Source organism: Tyto alba, unplaced genomic scaffold, assembly GCF_018691265.1.
Source record: "Tyto alba isolate M040663 unplaced genomic scaffold, T.alba_DEE_v4.0 Super-Scaffold_29, whole genome shotgun sequence".
NCBI classification, from domain to species: Eukaryota; Metazoa; Chordata; class Aves; order Strigiformes; family Tytonidae; genus Tyto; species Tyto alba.
Window position 1 is genome coordinate 1,077,909 of NW_024881303.1, and position 21,073 is coordinate 1,098,981.

Consider the following 21,073-nt stretch of genomic DNA (forward strand, 5'->3'; position numbering starts at 1 on the left):
CTGACCACCCAACACGTCTCCAAGTCCCCGTGCCACCTTCTGCTGCCAACAGCAAAGAAACAACCAGCCTTGACAATACGGGACAAACTCCACCACACCTTACCCATTCTCTACCATCTGACAGAGCTAATCCTTCTCCTCTAGCAGCAATTCATACTCCGGACATTTCCAAGCAGAGTGATGATTTCCTGAGCCAGGGGTGACACCTGTGTCACCAAACTGTGCTCCAACTGGTGCCAGGGCTAGAGGACCAACACAAGTAGTGCTTGTACAAGCTGACGCTGCAATCACCTTATTTTAGAGTTCAAAGGGACTGAGGGGGCTGAGGATCACAACCCCCACCCCTGAAAAGCTGACCCCATCAGGTGCAGAAGTTTGTATGAGCTCCAGCCTCAAATGGAACGCCCATTGCTGCCTTGAGTCTCCTCAGGGCTCGGGGTTTCATGCTGCCTTTCCCAGGACAGTGTCCCTTGGGAATCCGCCCGTTCGTCTCGGCACACGGGCACTGAGGCTTCCCGAAGAGAAATTTGATGAAGATGGTGAGCCACTGAGCAAGTGTGGGTAACCAGACTGTATAAATATGACAGCGAGCACAGAAGCCCACGTCTACTCTGAATTTCACTGACCTCCAACAGATATGATTAACCATAAAAAGTACGGTCCATCAGGGCTGCAGTGCTACACAAATCCAGAATATCAGCTTTTTAATGCTCTACAGAAAAACCAAGTGGAACTGCCTTTCAGACCTCAGAAGTGTCGCAGCAATGTAGGCTTTTAAGTGAGAATACTCCACATCAGGCACAAATTAAACTTTTTCAAAAGATGACCTTCTTTCCCAAAAGATAAAAAAGAATCCTAGTTTTCATTTTTCCTCCCCCCAGTTGATAAAATAGTAGTTATTGGCAGTCATACTAGAGTAATTTAGAATGCTTTTGTCAAGGGACGTGAATAAAGGCCATGGCACAGAGCTAGGAATTAGGCAGAAAATGTCAAAAGGCTGGCCTTAAGCCCAGTAAACTTTATTTTTGTAGAGCTGACTTTTAGCTTTTCACAATAAACTGTTCCTTTGAAGTTCTTAACTTATGTGACAATTCCCGAGAAAAACTGAAACAAACTACAAAAGTATTTTGCCTTTTGCCGTGTTCTTGGGTGAACGCTGACCAGAAGTATACTGAAACCAACTGATCTTGTCACTTAAAAAACAACCAACCCTAGGAAAAAGCCTAGAAGCGAGCTGAGAAAGTTGTACTTTTAATAATCCAATTTATAATTTTATAAATTAATAATGTTGCACAGGCAAGGAAGCCTCTGACTCGATGCGAGTGGATAACGTATAAGTGATGTGCCTGCAGAGGAGCACGGCCCAGGCCGATCACGAACCACACGCGGGTGGGAGCTCCGCTCGCGGCTCCCCCAGGCACCATCGTAGCTGCCTCTGCCCCCAGAAACCAGCGCCCCCAGAAACCAGCGCCCCCAGAAACCAGCGCCCCCAGAAACCAGCTCACTTCTGCCCCGGCCCAGGCCGAGCTGGGCGAGCTCTGCCGCCGCGCAGCCCCGCGGGCACAGCAGCGCTTCTCCAGCCAGCCTCGCTCCACCAACTGCCTGAATTTCATTTTAAACAGCTTTCTGCTTCTATCAGCTGCATCTGCAAATTTGCCAGCAAGACGAGTTTTTGAGGTGCTTTTTGTCTGGGTTCTGGGTTTTATTGCCTTCTTTTTTTTTTTTTTTTTTCTTTCTGTTTGGGTTTGTTTGCTTTTTTTTAAAAGAAAAATCTATTTAAGATACACCAAGGTCCTTTCCTTCCCTGCTGTGCTCAATGCATTACAGCCCATTTCCCCACATACCCCTCCTCACGCAGCCAGCTCTGTGGAGCAGCAGTAGCCAAAGCCACTGCTATACAAAAAAAAAAAAACAAAACAGAATGATACTGCAAGCCACAGTCCATCACCTAATAATATTGCCTGAAAAAGTCAGCCTCTCTTGTCAATACTGTCAATCAGCTTTGTTTTATGAAGAGAACCTCACAACCCCATTAAAGACAAAGGTGTTATTCAAAATGGTCAAACCCTCATCAGTTACACTGAAATACAGTTAATAAAATTGAAGGTGTGTGCTATCTGGTCACATCGCATGCATTTTATGATAGATGGTAATAATAACACTTCTCCAATCTCAGCTGTGATATTCACCTAACCAGGCAAACTCTTTTAGATAACCTACAGGGCAGCCTTTCCTAAAGTAATTAAAATAGTAAAGTCATTAGCTATTCATTTTACTCTGCAAAATACCCATCCTAAATTTAGTTAATGTTCCCAGTTGAATATTATAAAACTGATTACTTTTCACCTTTCTGCAGATTCACCTTTGCTATCAGAGTAAACTACCACACTCTTCAATAACCTCCGGTGCCGGCTGTGCAGATTTGGTTCACTGCTGTCAGCATACGGCGTGGAATGAACAGCCCCCTATCATGATAATGAAAATATGCTCTGCCTTTTGTGTAAAATGTTCTCTCTTTTTTTTTTTTCTCTCAAGTTCTTCGGCACAGTTAAGGGAATGCCACGCTGGCCGTGGTTGGGGAAGCGCTGCCATCAGTTCATGCTGGGGGCTGAAGGGTGGGGGGTGTGTGTGTCCCCCCCATTTTCCTGGCCTCCCCCAGGGCGATGCTGCAGAGGAGCGTGGCACCCAAGGGTGCTGCAAGCGGGTCACCGTGCCCCGTCCTCTGCACCAGCCGCACGTGGCAAACCAAAGGCTGGACCTGCTCTTCAGACGCGTCCTGTGCCTGTGACCATCCTGACTGCAGCTTTTGGAAGAAAAGGGGAAGTAAATTTTTTTTTGACCTTTCTCCTTCGCTGCTTGGAAGAGGCTGGAATATAATTAAAGACCAGGCTGCGGCTGCAGCAGCAAGAGAGGCAGTTGCCAGTCACAAAACTTGCCAAGATCACAGAAAAGACCTGGCTGGGAAAAATATAGACTCCAGCTTGCCCAACAACCCAAGGAAGGATGTTTGGGTGGATAATATAAGCAACATGAAAACACTGAAAAGACTAACAGCAGTTCCTAGATTCATAGCAGCAGAGTGCTTAATTTAAACTTATTCAGTTTTACTTAATTTTAATTAAACTTTTACAGCGGTCAACTTCAATTCACACTTTAACATCCAAGCTTCATCAATTGCTGAACGATGTGATGCTCCTAATGCAAAATTATTGAACAAATTCCCCGAATAGTGGTGAAACGTGAGTTTGTTTTCCGGCCCAGCACGAAGAGACACACTAAGGAGTTGTACTCTTGTATCGAAGAGAAACTGTGCTTTCTACCAGCTGTAACGAGCATCATCCTGACGAGTAGCTGAGTCGGCGAGCCCCGGGCTGTGGCAGGGGTTGGTGCTGGGGGCTGGCTCTGCACGCCAACAGCACATCTCCAGCTCCCGGGCTGAAAAGCCTCAAGGGGGACGTGCGACATGGCACCCGTGAAAATAACCTGATTTCAAAGACTGCAACTGAGCGTGGGTTAAACGTTGTTTTTCGAAGGCTTGCCTTACAGTTTCACAGCCGGCTGTGAAAGGTAATCGTGCAACAGTCAGAAGTACTGGTGGATTATAAAGGGAATAAAAAAAAAACCAATTCCTTTTTGTGCGTGTGGGTTAAGAATGCGCCAAAAAAGGAAAAAAAATCCTTTATCTCATCCCAAGGTGTGAGGATGTCACACACCCCACCAGTGCTCAGGTGGGGAAAAAAGGCAGGACTCTCTTGGTCCACCTTGTTTTCCCCTGGGCTGCCCATGAGGACCCAGAACAGGCAGTGCCCGTGGCGGGGGGACCCCCCAGTGCCTGAGCATGTCCCCCAGCACTGTAGAAGTCACTTGCTGTAGTGCCCTGCAAGGCTTGGCCCCTCTCCTGCCAGCACGGCTTAACTGGCAGGAGTGCAAGTACTAAAATGCCTTTTGCTTCCTTTCCATTGTTTTCTTCTACAGCTATCCTGCAGTCACCGCTGGGCCACATGCAGTGTGACCGCAGGCATGCACGGCTGAGGATGACCAGGAGGAACCCAAAATTCAAAGACTAAGGTACAGGATTTCCAAGTGGCAAGGGGGAATAACAAAATATAAAGTTATCCACTAACGAAGAAATTGTGCATCAAATGCCATGGGAAAAAAAAAGTTGGATGTGTTTTTCCATCTGGGACCAAGACAACGAGTATTTGCTTTAGAAGGACGGCAGCATAGGATCGAGTAGGAAAAGCACCTTAGAGAAACCAACCTGAGGTTACTGTCAGCGATCTAAATTTATCATAAAATACTAAGTTAACCAAAGCTTTATCTGAATCATTAGCAATTGGTTGTGAAAACAATTAGGAACCCAGAAACACATGATAAAAAGCTGCTACAAATGATTCTCTGGCAAAAGACATATTAAACACTATTGAGCAGGGACCCTACTGGTTGTGCTTCTATTAAATATTAATGACTTCAGCAGCACAAGTGAGGGAGCTGTGAATGACATCAGTATGGGAATGATTACAAGTGCTTTGGCAGATAGGATTAGAATTCAAAGTGATCTTGATAAATTGGAAAATGGTCTGAAATCAAAGAGACAAAATTCAATAGAGACAAGTGCACATACAAATGAGAGAAAAACAAATATTCAGATACCAGAATAGGGATCGCCTGCTAGGCAGCAGGATTGAAAAAAGCAGCAATGGTGACAGCTGAAAACAAACTGAACATGAGTTAATAATGTCATCTTGTCACAAAAGTAATATACCCGGATCTACAAAAGCTGGTGCAATGTGTCAGATACGCAAAGAAGCGCTCCCGCTCTCCCCGGGGCTGGTAACAGATCAGGGCACCGCGTCTCAGGAAGGGGCTGTGCACTGGGGGGAGCCCAGAGACGCCCGGGAACTGCGGGAATGTCATCTCACACGGGAGCTGGGAGAAGCTGGGATGGCAGAAGGGGCCGGCGGATGGCTGCGGGGGCACAGAGCCACTGCTGGCTAACGGTCAGCGGCTGGCGGGAAACAGTTTTAACTCTCTGGAAAGTTGTGGAAGAGCTTCATTAGGGAGAGAAGGGAGAACCTCTCATCTGTGAATTTTGAGACAGATGTGGCATGGTTTGGTACCTGTCAAACACACTCTAATTCCGCCTAGTCCTGCCTCGGAGGGCACAGGCCGCTCTCCTGAAGCACTTTGCAGGACACAGGATTCCCCTTTCATCACCTTGCGTCTATTGTGTGACAGCACGCGCGCATCCAGGCCAGCAAAGCAAACCCAGAAAAGCCCTAAAATGGGTAAGGATCTTAAAATTGTCCCTCACCACTATGTTTCCCCTAGAAAAATTTTCTTTCTGAGATCTGCCTTCCAGCCAGCTTTTAATCCACACCAAGGTGCTTCATTGATATTATGCAGTGGTATTTTTGTAGTACCACACCATGCAAGACTGGGTCAAATCAATGCATTTCAACACCCTGTGGTGGTGCAATCCTCCCCCCCTGGGCAGCCTGGTGCTAAGTGTGATTCCACCCAGCTCCCCCATGAGGTACATCCACCTGGAGAGACAAGGACTGCTAATGGCAGTGAATCAGAACGTTAACGAGCCTGGCTCCTGCCCCCCCTGGGAAGGGGTTCTCACAGTCCATCAGCTCCCAACGGTCTGGTCCGGCACACCTGTACCCGTGATGGGATCAAAGGAGCACAAGGACAGTTGCACCTGCATCAAATCCTTGTGCAACTGCTGGAAGATACCAGAGTGGCTCGTTGTTCAAGCTGGGCCTGAGCAAAAACAAATGACAGAAGTCACTTATCTTGGACCCTATAAATTGCCACTCCAAGCGAGACCCTTTGGGCTCTCCTGGCTCGCAGCGGGGCTGTGACCAGCAGCTCCCCTGAGCTGGGAGGCCTCTCGGGTACCAAAACCCTTGAGGTGCCGGCTGCTGCCAGAGCTGACGAAAGGCCAGGGCCAAGTCAGCCCACTCGGGTCTCAATTATCGCCCGTTGAGGAATGCCAAGGCATTGGGAGGATTTGCTCTAAACTCGAGGAGGGAGCTTTTACTTTGAGCTAGCTTCTCTGACTCTTCCTCTTTCTCTGCCTATTGGTGTGTGGGTATATCATTTATTTTATTGGATCCAAATACTTTGTTGTCTGTGTGTTTGCATGTTTTTGTCTTTGTGTATGTGTGCACATATATATATACACATATATGTATTGATTTAAGATAACCTATAGTAAGTTAGAGTGAATCTTGTCATCTTAGATTCTGTAGATAAGTCGCTATTTTAATTACAACCTTTTCCTGAATTATTTTGTATGTATTTAAACCGGTTAATGATCAAGTACTGTTAGTTATTAATAAATTTTGATTTGTTGGTAAATCATCACCGTGCTAATACCTTCATCTGCGACACACACTCTCTCTGTTAGGGTGAGCTGTATGGCAGGCGCTGCTTATGTACCTGCACGAGGGAAATAAGCAGTGTATTGCTTCCTGTGCCATCTCAGGGCAGCAAACGACATTGCCTGGTGCTGCTTTCCTGTTCTTTAATATACCTCCCCAAACTGCCGGCACTGCTGCAAGAGGTTACAGAAGGCAGCAATCTCCAGCCCATTTTGTCCTGCACTGGTGCCCCCAGCCCATTCCAGGAGATGAAGAAGTCTCTCCCAGCCTCCTGGACGTCAAATTCATGTTACTGAAGGGCTGCTGAAGGTTCACCTCACCAGCACGCAATTCAGCTTCAAGCAGAAGGGGTCTTCACCTTCTGTGGCCACACTTACAGTTTTCTTTCTGATTACCTTAGTGGTTTTTGTTTGTTTGTTGTTTTTTATTTTTAGTTTTAGATGTAGAAGCTCAATAGGTTATGTTATTGAGGACGCTGGTATTAAGGCCCTGAGTTACTCATGGCACCCCAAAGCCACACAGAGAGCAATTACAGGCAAGATAAACGAGGAACTGGCAGCTATGCTAGCAAGAAGTAAATTGGTCCAGGGAGAATGGTTTCCTGAACAGTCGGGTAGGACAGAAAAGACACCTATCAGGAGAACATACGTTGAGAGAATCTAAGAACTACAGATTAGCTGATCCGATGAAATTTCCACATACCCCCATCTCTAATCGCTGGAGACACCGGGGCGGGGTTGTTTCCTGAGCCATTTCTAACCAAGCTTTATCAGGCCGGTCGGCAACAGCTACAGCGATGCAGGATCCGTGATTTCCTCTTAGCGATGTATGTCATAACGTACTGGACACTACAAAGAGAGCATGTATGTGACAACATGCTTCCTCCCATCATCCTTCCACTGGCAACCACCTTGCCCTTCTTCCCAGAACAGCAGACAAGGAAGGAGATGCTCTCCAAGCAACCAAGAGCATCCAGAGCTGACCCACAAGCATCCTCAGTCTCCTGTAAGTGTAGGTTAATAAATCACAGTATCAGAACAGACGACTGTCCAGACCACAGGACCTTTTTAAATCATAGGCTGTTTGAAATAGTGCACAACTTGCAGAGGAACATTCATCCTTTACTTTAACATGCCTGCAGCTGAGCAACTGCTGCAGACCTTCCCAAGCTGCTCCAACAGCAGTTCCCATCACCACCAACATCTCTCATTTCAGGCTTGAGCAAGGCTAGACTTCAAACTCCCACCTCTAGGCCTATCTGATACATAGTGGTGGTGCTGGCTTTTTCCCTAAAAAACCCACCCTTTTTGCACAAAAGACATCACTGAGAGAACAGTTGGGTTTTGTAACTTTGCTCATTAAAAAAAACAACTGACCAACCAACCAACCAACCGAAAAAAACAAACAACAAACAAATCTAAATATAAAAGTCATGGTTGAAAATGTCAATTTTCTATTTGAAGATGGAAGATATTGCCAAAATAAAGTCAGGTCATATTTCACAGCTGGATGTTTATGAAGCTCCAATCCATTTCTTATTATTAGTCTGTTAGTTCTTTGCACAACACAGTATGCTCACGGCTTTCTTTTCCGCCTTCTTCCATGCAGTTATATGAGGGTAGATAGAGGAGGAGTTAGGAGTAGGTCTTAATACCTACTTACCCTTCTTTCTGTAGTAATTTCTCAGTAATGTAAGGTATTTTTGTCATTCCCTTTCCTCTGGCTGGTAGAACACGGCACAATTTTGTCAGCACAGACCTGATGGCAGTGTGAGCTCCCCTGGACCTTCTGCTCTTTTCACTCCTCCCTCTGCATGTGAAAAGTTCCACTTGTGAGAAAATCTGAGAACAGCGGAGCAACAGGAGCTAAAATCCAGCATGTTTAGTGGAGTTACGTGAGCTTTTAAAAATAGAAATAGGGCTCAAGGCATGCCTCTTTCCTGCTAACTGTCCTGCAGTTTGAATTCAACATAAACGTGCATATTTAGAATAAAAAAGATTGAATTGGAAGCAAAGCTCTACTCCAGTCCCCAACTGGACCGCTGCCTCAGCTGCATGAGAGGTTCACATCAGCAAATTTTCAAAGCCAGCACTTTTACAATGTACTTTTTTACATACCCACCAGAGGCTACAGGATGCTTATGGTAAATGCACAGAATAATACCACATAAAGTACATTTTTCTCTCTCGGTGAGGTATTTATTACTGATACAAGAAACACTTGGATATCCTTTTCTCTCATTTGTTCCTCATAGGCTGACAATGTGAACACTGTTTGTGCCCTTGGGGTGTGGATGCTGAAGGTTACCATCCTGCGCCCCCAAGCAGCAAACCCATCTCCCGGAGGGTTTTCCCAGGCTGTGACTACTTGAAATCTTCCCGGCTGAGAAGTGACAACCCTGCTGCAACTGTTGCAGTTACCTTAATAAAACAGTTTGAATCCTAGAATATTATTTTGATTTTAGTTTAAAAGTATGATTTTGATTTATCATGAAGCCACAGTAGCTCTGAGAATATAAAGTACACTGAGGCCCTTAGGATTAAGCAACTAGTATGCTGTGTGCCTTGAACACTATAACAATTGTTATGGACTCTGAATTAACACAATGGGTACTGGTTATGGATCTTGGCTTGAAACAATAGGTACCAGAAGAAACTGGTTGGGTTGGGAAGATCGGCCAAAGGAGAAATGAGCATCAGCCAAAGATAAAATGAGCATGTGCAAGGATGGAGTTCAATCAGCCGACACAGTGAGGAAGACTATCGACGAGCACCAGAGGACCCCCGTCCAGTATAACCATGCATGTGTTAGGGACATTTGCATATGATAATAATTCCCAGGAAATAACATGAATATGCTAATCATTGCCCTCCCCCCATTCTATTCAAATCAATCAGTAAAGATGCCCAATGATTTCTGTAGAATAGGAATGGAGGTCAGGTGAGGTGACTGACAGCCAATCATTATTAAGGTCAACTTACACTTGGTGAATTTTGTTGATCTTATGTAACCATGACTCTGCTGAAAAAGTGTATAAATATGCTGTGCTTTGTACCTGTCGGTGAACACGTCTTTGGAGGAGCTATCCCCTGTGTTCCCCAGCGCTGGAATAAAGAAGTGCCGGCTTATCTGCTTTGGGTAGATAAGTTCTATTTGAGACTGCGACCGGTAACACAACCACCCTGGTTATTGCTGGGAAGAAGCCCGGTGCTGTGGTGCTTTGCAGGGCACCCTCCAGCTCGGTCCCCAGCACCGCCGGGGCAGGGTGGGGAGGGGACGGCGCGGTGCTGGGCTACACTGGGGCAGAACTGGGCTCAGACAGGGCAAGAAATGCCCTCAGCACCCATGCTGGGCCCTCGCGGGTACCTGGGCACGGGTGAGGAGCAGCACGGGGCTCTCCCATCACTGGACTCCAAAAGCAGTGATGGAGCTCAGGGCCGTGCGCCATAAAACCCACGGGAATGCCACAGGAGCAGGGAAATGAGGCCATTTCCCAGCATTCAGGTGAAGGGGTTTTAAACCCCAGGCTCCTGTGGCTTTCTGCCGGCAGCGAGGAGAAATCGGAGGCAGGCGGGTGCTTGCAGACCTTTGCAAGAGCTGAGCATCAGCGTCCGGATGGGACACGTTAACTTTTGAATCAACGTGCAGATTAGGCTTTTCAGCACAGACTGGAAATCCAATTTGAGCTTCTTCTATCATGAAGTACAGGATAACACACAAAATACAGCTATCCCCAATTAACCTGCAGGGGTATATTTTAAGTTTATAATTCAGAGCGACCATCCAGAGCACACCTACTTTAACAGGCAGGTTTCACTGCAGTAACGCTAGGTCTGAACCAGGATAAACAAGAACAGAATTTCCTGCATTCACTGTAGCGTATGCATAAAAGATATCTTCCTTCACCTTTGCAAATAGGGGACAATGGAAATTTGTTATGTGCATTAAAATTATAATAATGCTTTTCGGTACCATCAAGATTATATTAGAAAGCTCCGTATTCCCAAAGGGAAGATTAAAGTGCAAGTCTAATAGCATGATTTGTTCTTCAGCAGAGCGCTCTTGTGCAGCTTGGAACAAAATATTCCCAGCAGAAAATATCTAAGAGAGCCTGTGAGAACAGTTTCTTTACTGTACCAGATCTGTGGGAAGGTGAAAGCTGCATTTTCTATTTTTGTTGATGAGTTTTCTTGAACACCGGAGAAGCTTGAATCTGTAGGTAGGTGACCTGTGGCACAGGGAATCTGAAGTAACTTCTGTAAGAAGCTGCAGATAGGTAAGATAACAGACACAAGACTGAGATGTAGGTTTTAGGGTCCCGTCCTCCCCAGCAGCAGTGAGCTTGATGCCAGGATTAATTCAGAATTAGTAATAACACTATTAAGGAAAGAAGACTAGGCTTGGGCAGCAGCATGGGACCCGTACCAGCCCTGCAGCAACCAGGAGGTGCCGGGTGAGCTCTTCTGCAGCAACCTGGCTGTTCCTACTGGGAGAAGCAACGGGCTTTGTCTGCAAAGATGGAATGGAATCCAGAAATTAGGAAAGGCAGAAATATAGATCCTGCTGGATCTGTCCAGAGCACAACTTCACACGAAAGCACACATCTGTTTTTACTGCAACCGTCGCTGCCTAACTAGATCATTTGCGAATTTACTTTGAACTCGAGTAGATAAAGCGTGATGCACACGGAAGATGGTATCAATCAACCTACATACAACTGCAGCTGATTTTGGAGAGTATAGGACTGGTATATAGCATTTTCGTTACTGCAAATTTAGAGAGACCCAGGAAGACAGAGTTTACACAGCTGACGATATAGTGCACATTATAGCAACCACCCATCATACATTAGTCTTTCTGATATCTCTAAGTCCAAACACTTTGTCTAAATGCACAGACCTCTGTTACTCTCCTCTCTGGATCACACTGCAACCAGATTTTCTTTCGCCCATTGAGATAATCCACTTCCCCCAAAACCCTCCCATGTGGTACCCCCCACTTTCTGTACAACTGTGGCACTCCCAGCGTTGTACCGCAGGGAACCCTGCATCCGCACAGGACACCTCCCGTCCCGTCCCTCTCGCCAGCAGCATGAAGGTTTGAACGACAAGCAAAACTAGGTCCCAGAGATGGATCTACACGGGGCTTGATGTCAAAGGCAGCGTCCCCTTTGCACGGCTGAATTTAGCCTCCCCATTCAGCACCATCTGCATCCAACCACACGCAACCTTCCGTGAGGAGCTTGCGCAGCCTTCAGCTGGGCGGGTACCCACCGAGAGCTAAATCAACACTTCCAACCGAGGCAAAACTGTGTTCGCCTTCTTCTTCGAGCTCTAAAACTCCATGTTTGTTTTTCTGGAAGATGAATCATGCAACCTTTTGCTAACTCTGCTGCTGCACTTCCCACCAAACCCAAAATCAACACCTTGAGTTTGCTGTGAAAATCCCTAGAGAATCCGAGAAGCCAAAGAATACACAAAATTATCATCCCAGGCTGCACACATTGGACTCTGACTGGCAAGTCTTGTGTCAACAGGTCTCGTTTTCAAGATTAGTCATAGATTTCAGAGAATAAAACACAAAGTGCTGTTAGGAGGGTATTGCATTGCTTCTGATTCTTTAAGCAAAATGCCTTTTTTGCCTTCCTTCTCAACCTTTTCTAAATTTTCATTAAGAGTTGCTTTCCCTGCAATGTACTACTTACACTTTAATCTTAATTAGCAGAAAAACTAAACTCCTGCCAGGCCCTGTGCTGCTTCATTATACAGCTGAAAGTGTGTTGGGAATACTTGTGCAACACCACAACCACTTCTTTTTTCTACCTCTACAAAAATGATGGAAAATAACAAGGAATGAGGGTTCCAGAGACCCAGCAGAAGAATGCCCGAAAGTGGGCTTGAAGCTCTGCGTGTAGCGAAGCAGTTGCCTGCTGATGCACAGCACAGCTCTTCTGCATATATTGAACACTTTTTTCTGCTACTGTTCCTATAAAAGAAAGATATAAAGAAGCAAGGAAAAGGCAGACAGTGCTACCAGCAGAATTCAAAAAGCAGACAACACAGAGAGAACAATTAGAGGGCCAATTAACATACAAGCAATATATCTCCTGACCAGAAATAAGGATGCTTGCTGAAAGGGAACTTTATTGACTCAGCGCTTTCCCAGCTGATTTATTTTGGAGAGAAAATAAGGTATCTCTTTTTTTCCTAGCAGATTTACTCTCTTTTTATCATGTGTCTAGCTTGCTGGCCATTTCTCTGCTACTTTGCCCATTTAAAGCGTAAGTTACAATAACCAGGAATGCAGCATTTTTTTTTTTATAGAAGAGATACTTCATGCCCACGAGCAGGAGTTGCAGAGGCACGGACAGCAGGCTGACCTTCGCCGCTGTCCCCTCGTGGCCAGGCCAGAAGAGCAAACCTGGATGTGAGAAATACCGTGGGGTGAGCGCAAGGCTCGGCTTAGCCCCACGCGCTGGGCTTCGGCGGGGGCTGCGGCAACCGGGGATTATCTGCAGGGAAACTCCTCCTGCTGCAGCCTCTTGCCTTTGGCAGGGCAGGGAATTCCCCAGCCTGAGCGAGGTCTCAGCGAACCGGAGGGGTAACTTCTGCTAAGGGATGGCGGGCGCCCTGCGAAGGCACCAAACCCATCGGAGCGAGCGTGGAGAGTTCCCTTTGCGGATCATAAACGCAGGTAAATCCAGCACCATCACCCCAACACGGCGTTCAGCCCTAATCCCCCTACCCGCACGCTCTCCTTGTTAACGGAAGGGTCAGAGATTTCAGCGGGAAAAACTAGAGACCTGAAACACTCTCAGAAAATGACAGAAAAGGCAGGTTTTTATCGGAAAGCGGAGGGAGCACAGAGAGGGACCATCTCCACGGCGTGGTCCTCCAGGGAGCTCGAGACCCCGCGGTCGTTCAGCCACGGACACGAGCCGGCCCGTGCAGTGACCTGGCATCGCCACGGCCATCAGCCTCACCTCTGAGAGGAGCTGCGACGGCCCAAGGTTCAGCTCCATCATGCCCCTGCCCTTCTCACACCATCATCCGCCCGGTTTTCATTTGGGGTCTGGTGACTGAAAGTGGAGATGTTTATCTCCAGTGACTTCAACGGGTGTTTGTCTCCAATGACTACCTAAAAATCCCGAGGCAGTCATCTTCCACTCTCCCTGCTCTTGTGTATTTCCAAATAAAGATTGCGTTTTCTTTGTGTCTTTAAACTTCAAATCATTAAACCTAGGGGTGTTGTCTCAGTGCCAGACCTTGGTTGGGACACCTGGCAGCAGCAGAATATAAAATGTCCTATGTACTTGTCAGAAGAATAGAAATCTAAAAATGGGTCTAAGAAATAGGAATAAAATAAATGAGGGAGTGCAAATAAATGAGAAAATAAATAAATAAAAATGTTGACAAACTCAGGGCAATAAAATTATTTTTTCTCCCTAAAAAAATGTAATTAGCTCTAATCCTTCACTACAAAATTTTATTAAAACCGAGGGCACAACAGGTTTAAAAATTTATACTTTTTTTTTTTTTTTTTTTTTTCAGTTATCAAAAAAATATCCCAAACTGCCAGAGTGGAGCTGGGCGAGTGTTCAGGCTTCGGAGGGGGCTCCTTTCCCTCAGCCACCCGGCCCATCTGCCCTCAGAGCAGGGCGATTCTGAGAGCCTGTGCCGCAGGGCTGCGCCTTTGGTTAACAGAAGGGAAACCCCATCACTTCACTCTTGGCTAAACTGCAGAACCAATTAGCGTGTCTGCATTTTCTCCAAATAACTGAAGTTAATGGACACAGATGATAGAGACAACTGCTGAAGCACTTTTGTCCGCTCAGTCCCCCACAATTATGCCCGCTCCTCACCCAGCAAACGCCTACCCGCATGTTCGTGATTAATGTTATTAAAATCCACTCCTGTACGTAACCTGCATTTATGCTGGCAGAAACAAAACATGGGTGACCTGCCTGCGGTCGGAGGCCCAGGATTGCTTTCCCAGAGCCGTTCCCATGCGTACGGTGGCACAGGACAGCCTGGCTCGGGGACAGGAGATGCCCAGCACCGTCCCCGCGCCCCGGGCACCGATCCTTCCTGCAGGACCCGCTTGTGCATCGGCTTGGGCTGGCCCAGAGAACCTCTCGTGCTTTTCATGAGGGTTACCGGTGACTAGCACGACACAAACCTGTTCCTGCCAGCCTCAAAAGCTTTGGCAAGCAAAAGGCTAGAAGCAGCCCAAAATGAAATCAATCCTTTGGAGGAGTCAGCAAACAGAAATATCTTTTGCATGCCCCCCACACCCTCCAGACACTGATACTGAAAGTGCTTTCCAAAGCCTCAGCTAAAGCCACTGCCCTGCTCAGCACCTCCAAGCCCCGGTGACCCGCGGGCTGCAGCCAAGAGCCCCGCACAGGTTCCTTCCCCAGAAAGGGAACCCTTCTACCCTTCAACCCAAGAGAAGGTTTGCAGAGCTGGAGGACATGGGTCAGCATCTGCAATTAACTGCACTGAGCCTCTCCGGAAAACAAGGCATTTACATGAAATTAAAATGGATCGACCTATGACTATTTTGTCAAGATGGATCTCATCAAGACTGGTTTGCATAAATACTCTAATCAGTGCTCTCATCCTGCCCCTCTCCTTACAGTCAGTGATAAAGTTAGGCTTTTCTCAGAAAATTATTCATGATGTTTATTCATGATACTGTGTTTTTTTTCAGGGAGCTGTGATCCTCAGAAGAACTGGAGCACCGCGGTGAATACCAACCGCAGGCGTGTGCCAGACAGGACGCGGTAGCTGCAGCTGGTAAGAGATGTGAGTGGGGGGTGCTGAGGGAGCAAGGGTGGTATTGCATTACTAAAACCATGTGTCCAGCCCCGGGGCACCAGGACACAACCTGGCAAAGAGAGATTCGAAGCCTGCAAAGCCAGTTTCATACAAAGAGACAGGTTACAGGCACTTGACCTTTTTAATTTATCCAAGGGAAGAGTAACAGCCAATTTCGTGTGTTCCTTAGTGCCATCACAGGGAGGTGATTCTGATACGCGGCAGCTCTTTAATTTAGCAAAAAAAGTCATAATGAGAGCCAAAGGCTGCAAGGTGAAACTAAACAAATCCAGAGTAGGAATAAAGTTAATTAAGCAGCGAAGCAGCTGACCTAATACAGAGCCGATTCTCTATCATTTGAAGAGTTAATTAACAGATTATCCTCGAAGAGGTGCCCTAGCTCAGAGGCTGCACATTTCCTGGGGAGCCCTGGGTGGGAGCTGTGTGCCAGCACAGCCCCCCTGGGTGCCCGCCACCCTGGGCAGGGCCCTACGCAGGGCTCGGGGACCGGGCTCAGCAACGTCCCCCGACAAATTTCCCCTTGTTACCTTTCTGGGTGACCGTTCCGGCACCTTTCAGGGAGGGCCTAACTCTGCAGGCACCTTCTTGGTCTTTGACACGAGGATAATTGCATTGCACTTTCCTTTTGCCAAGATCTAAATAACGCCAAGTATACAGACATCTCATACAGGCAGCGGTCATCCGAGCTCCCCAAAATAGCTCAGACAGGGAGCTACAAACACAGAACGGTGACAGGTCCCGAGAGCATAAATATTTCAGATATGCACCTGAAAAATAAAATAGTCTGGCAGAGTTTCTTTGACAGAAGGGACCTTTTCAGACAACGTTGCACAGTACATGGGAGAAAAGGCAAAATAAGAAGCAATTTTGAGAAGTAATAAGCTAGCCAGGGGATGCTCACCTTGTCAGCAGTGCGAGGTGATCCCCTCTCCCACCCCCTTTCTGAACAACAGGGTGGTGTTGGGCAACTCTGAGCGTCCCCACAGGCATCAGTGAGGTGTGAAGACCCCGTAGAGCAGCAGCCCCACCTGATCTGATGGATGAACAACCCCGGTCTGGTGCCCTGTCAACGCTTTTGATAGAAAGAGCAAACATTGCTGAGCTACAAAATCCAGCCCCGCCTACAGTCCTATCTTTATCACCAGAAATAGGTGTATTTTCCAGCAGGGAGCAAACAAATATGGCAAAATTAGCAACTAAACAGGAGGGGGTTGAAAAAAACAAACCCAACAGACAGACCACAAAGAAAGAGCAGAACCTGCTCTGTAGCTCCTCAGCACACAACCAACTGCTCTGAAGGACGACAAACGGGGGATATAATAAAAGTGGACTCAGCTGTTTTTATCATGGGGCTGAAGAAAAGTCATATTTTAAAACAGACTGAAGACAAACAAAAAACTAAAGTCTGCCTAAGTTAAACTGGGATGACCCCCTTAAAGCAAACAATCTTTGAACAGGCATAAATTAATACAGGCATATGTGGTACATCTTTATAAAACCTCATTATCTTGTTTGGGAAAGTAAAAATGGGAAACAAAATTATGAATAGAGACACCAGCTCATCTGACTTCGAAAAAGGCAAACAAACAAAAAAAGAAATCCGATAATAAAGCATCAACTTTTTCCATATGACATTTGTCTGGAGACTTGTTCAACATGTGGGACCAAAAGGTCCCAGCGAGCAGGTCATGGGCACAAAGGACACGCACAATACACCTGTATTCCTCCTAGACTCGATCAGATAGCACTGTGTGATTCAAAACCTGCCAAAAATGCCACAAAAGTGATTTATCAGTAATCCAAAGGGACAAAGTGGGCAAGATCTAGACACAGCAAATATAGCTGGGACATGGCCCAAATTACTTCAGATGGGACTCGCGTAAGAAACTTGCTGAAAGTCATTACACGAGAACAAACCCACTTAGCTTTATCTAATGCAACTCTGACATTCACATTAAAAAGGACATTGACCTCCACGTGATGTATTTCCACATCAGGGAAGATGGAGGAATCATTAAGAGTAGGATCAGAAGGTATATGAAAATAATTGATAAGGCGGAAAGAAACTGCATGTTTCTGTAAAGGAAAAGCTTCCCACAAGAATTCGAGAGCTGTAAAGGGGACATCAACATAGGGGCAAGAGACGTGTTTAATTCCTCTCTGCAGGCTCCAGGGAGGATTTCATATTTGTCTGAGTCTGGTCTTCTGTTCCTCATCACCATTCCTATCAAACTGCTGATACAGAAATCAGACTGACTGGTCTGCAACTTGCAGTACCCTCTCTGCCATCCCGTTAAAAGGGATGTGTTAGGTCTCCCTGCTCTCTGGCATCCAGGCTGAAGTAAGCAATAGCTTATGAACCAGTTCAAACATGCTGCACCTTGGCTCCTGAAGCTCTTGCAGAATGCTGCCCGGCCCTGGGCACTCTGCTGTGTTGCCAGCTGGTTCCCAAAGGTCTGTCAGAGGACTTCGGGTGCAGCAGCCGCAGACTCGCGGTCTGCAGAGAGCAGCTGTGGGGCTGAAACCTCGCCTCTCCCACAGCACTTGTCGCCAAGAATTCATCAAGTTTTCCTGCTTGCTTCCCTCCCCGCCTTCATTAACTGTTGGCCCCGAGTTTCTCTTACACCTCAGTTCTGATCCCTGTAATAAGAGTTTTATTATTAGTTCCCAAGCCTGTTGCTCCTCAGAAAATTTCAGAGCTCTGTTAAATTCAAATGTGCAGTAATTAGCTAGGGTTTATGCTCTTCTCTATTTTTTCCTGGAGGAAGGATATGCACTTCTTGGAGACTGTCTTTTCACTTTGTTTTCTTTTGAAGCACAGGGCTCTCATGGGAGCAGAGCTGGAAGGAGTTGTGAAAGGCAAGCGTGTCCTTAGAGCTCTCTGCGATGGGCACGAGGCTCTCGGAGCCTCCTGCCTGGTATATCCCACGTCATCTGTTTTCCACAAGCATTTCTGCTGCATTATCCGATCCCTAAATGATCTTACTCATTTTTATATAGCTCTTCTTCTAAAATTATTACTATTTTTTTTTTTTTAACTTTCTGAATTTTATAAGAATGTTTTAGGTTGACTTGATCTCTACCACAGTCGGGCTCTTCAGTATCTTTCATGTATAGTCCCACCTTCATGCTGCTCATGACTAAACTGCAGCTGCTTTTCTCTTTTGCCTGCTTCAACAAATAGCAATTGCTTATTGCATCTAAAAACGTAGCCTGTACATGACACTGATAAATAACTGAAATCTTTTATTGCTTCTTTTAAATCCTTGCAACCTCTCTCATCTTCTTTGGCATTTTGCAGTCCCAGATATCATCCTGGACAAAAGATCCAAACTAGAGTACGACCTTCCCATTTGAGAATGGGATTCCAATCCACAGAAATGCTGCGAGGCAAACGGCTATAACTAGTCATATATTTGACTCTGATTTTTTTTTTTTTTTTTTTTTTTTTCCCAAGGCATCATGCCACTGCACAGCAGCAGGATCTGCTTTGCCAGGGCGGTGGGTGGGTTTGGCGAGCTGCTGCTGGCTCCCCCCAGCAGCCTCCGCATCGCTCCATCGCCTCGAGCCCTCTCTCCTGCGGGGGCTCAGCCAAGCACAGCCTCCACCAAGCTCAGCCTCCACCACAGCAGCTACGAAAAGGCGTTCGCACCCCTCCTCGTGCCGCCTAACCTGCGCCAGCACCGAGTTCCCAAGGCCTTTGCTGCTTTCTTTAAAACACCCATCAACCCCCCCGTGCGCTTGGTTGCATTTCCATCCCTCGGTGGATGTTCACATTCCACCGGGAGCTTTGCCTGCTTCCTGATCAAAAAATAGACTCCCCTCCCTCCGCTTTGCTCTGCCTCTGTTATTCCCAGGCTGCTCTTCCTCCCAGCCCTGCTAGTGCTGCGTCATTCAGGCAGCTCATCTATTGCTCACAGCTTCTGTGAGTGTTACTTAGATTGTTGCTTCAACATTACTCACCCAGCAGGCCAGCTGCAGGGTGGTGCTCACCGCTGCCCGAGCCCTGTCAGCTTTTCTTCCAGCTTGGAATTGATTTCGCTCTTGTTTTGTTTTGTTTTCCGCAGAACTTGGAAGCTGTGATTTCTGTAAACTCCTCTGGGCAGGTGAACTCCCTCCTTGTTTCTCCAGCTCAATCCCTGCTAAATTGCTGTAAGACTATGAAGGAACTTCACTCGGGCTGAGACTAATCGGAAAATGCCATGTTGGTGCATAGGAAACTCCCAAGGGGGTGGTGAGAAGGCTTCAGCCCTAACAGGGTCCTGTTCAAAGCACAGAAAATTTGAAAGCATTTGACATATAGGAACCACATTTTCATACTGCTGGCAGGTATCAGCCGTCTGCTGAGGTTTAAGAATGCATTTAACAAAACACCAGAAAAAACATTTTGCAGAATTTACGGACATTCACGGTGAGAGGAGTTTCATGAATAAGCACCTACTTGGAAAACATAATTACCAGAAGTAGGGCAAATAGAGGAGGAGTGGATAAAGGTCCCCCAAGGGTCACATCCTATATTCCTGTGTTTATATATAGATGTCCTAAATAGCAAACGGAATTAAGCTACATTTGTCCTTTCTGACAGCCCAGCTACGGGGGAGTCACGAACATGGCACAAGCAGTAAAATTGGAGGGTTTCGCTCTCCTGTGTAACGGAATCACACGTAACGTTAATTAATCTCATATTTGACTTTGGAAATGCTTCCCGTTTGGCTTGTAGTGTTACTCCTAGGAGTTGTTAATAAGCCTTGCTCTCTCTTCCCAGTCACCATTTGCTTTTACCAGTCATTAATTTCCCAGGAGCTGCCAGGGTTTCAGACCCGCGGAGCCCACACCAGCCACGGCGAGAGGGGCCGCTCTGGCAGTGGGGACGACCTGACAAGTTCCTGCTCTGGGTTTTCCCCACCCTGTGACTCCCTGTAGTTGTCAGAAATGCAGAACTGCTGGGTAGGTGCTCACAGCCCCCAGCTCCTGCAAACGGGGCCCCTCTCTGAACCGCTGCTAGCCTGCCATCAGCACAAGGATTTAAGCCAATTTACTTTGCGGTTTGACTCAAGCAAAAATTACATGCACTTCATACCAGTTTTTACAGATCCACCGTGAAATGACTCAAGCTAAGGCTTTGTTAGAAGAATTTCCTCTAAAATAAAAGTTTGTCAATAAAAAGCTATTTCTAACCAGCCTCCCACAGCTGCTGCTTCTGACAGATCCATCATGAAACGCTGCATTCATGGGCCTTGCCAAAGGACTTTCCTCTAATAAGAAAGCTTATCAATAAGTTCACTTTTTAGCTGTTCTATCCAACGCTTTTGTAAAGATATAATTGTCAAGAAGATATAGATTTATTTGGCATCCCTAGCTAGGTCTGAGAAATTACAACTGTGCCTTTCTGTCAAACACAAGCTTTCAGCCAAATCAGTCTGAAATGTGTATGATGCTTATATGGGAAACTGCAGGAGACAGTTTTTCCATGAACTTCTCATGAAGGAAAACAAAACAAAAAAAATAATAAAAATTAATGTTTAAAGCCAGGAAGAAGAAAACAAAAATCCTCTTTTCCTTTGAAACTTGTATTGGATAACCAGGCCTGACTAGGCTTCCATATCTGTGTGGGTCTTGGGTTTTTTGGTTTGTTTTTCTTTCTCCAAATTTATCTAGCCTTTCTGATGTCCAAGGGCATGGGGATCCACAAGTTATACACATGCACTGTGTAAAGGATGCTTTCCTTTAAAAGGGACAAAAGGTTCAAAAATGTGCTTCTCAAACTTAAAAAAAAGATATTAGCCACTCCAAGGACAGAACTAGAAAGTCACACTGGGTCAGGAGTACCACGGTATATAC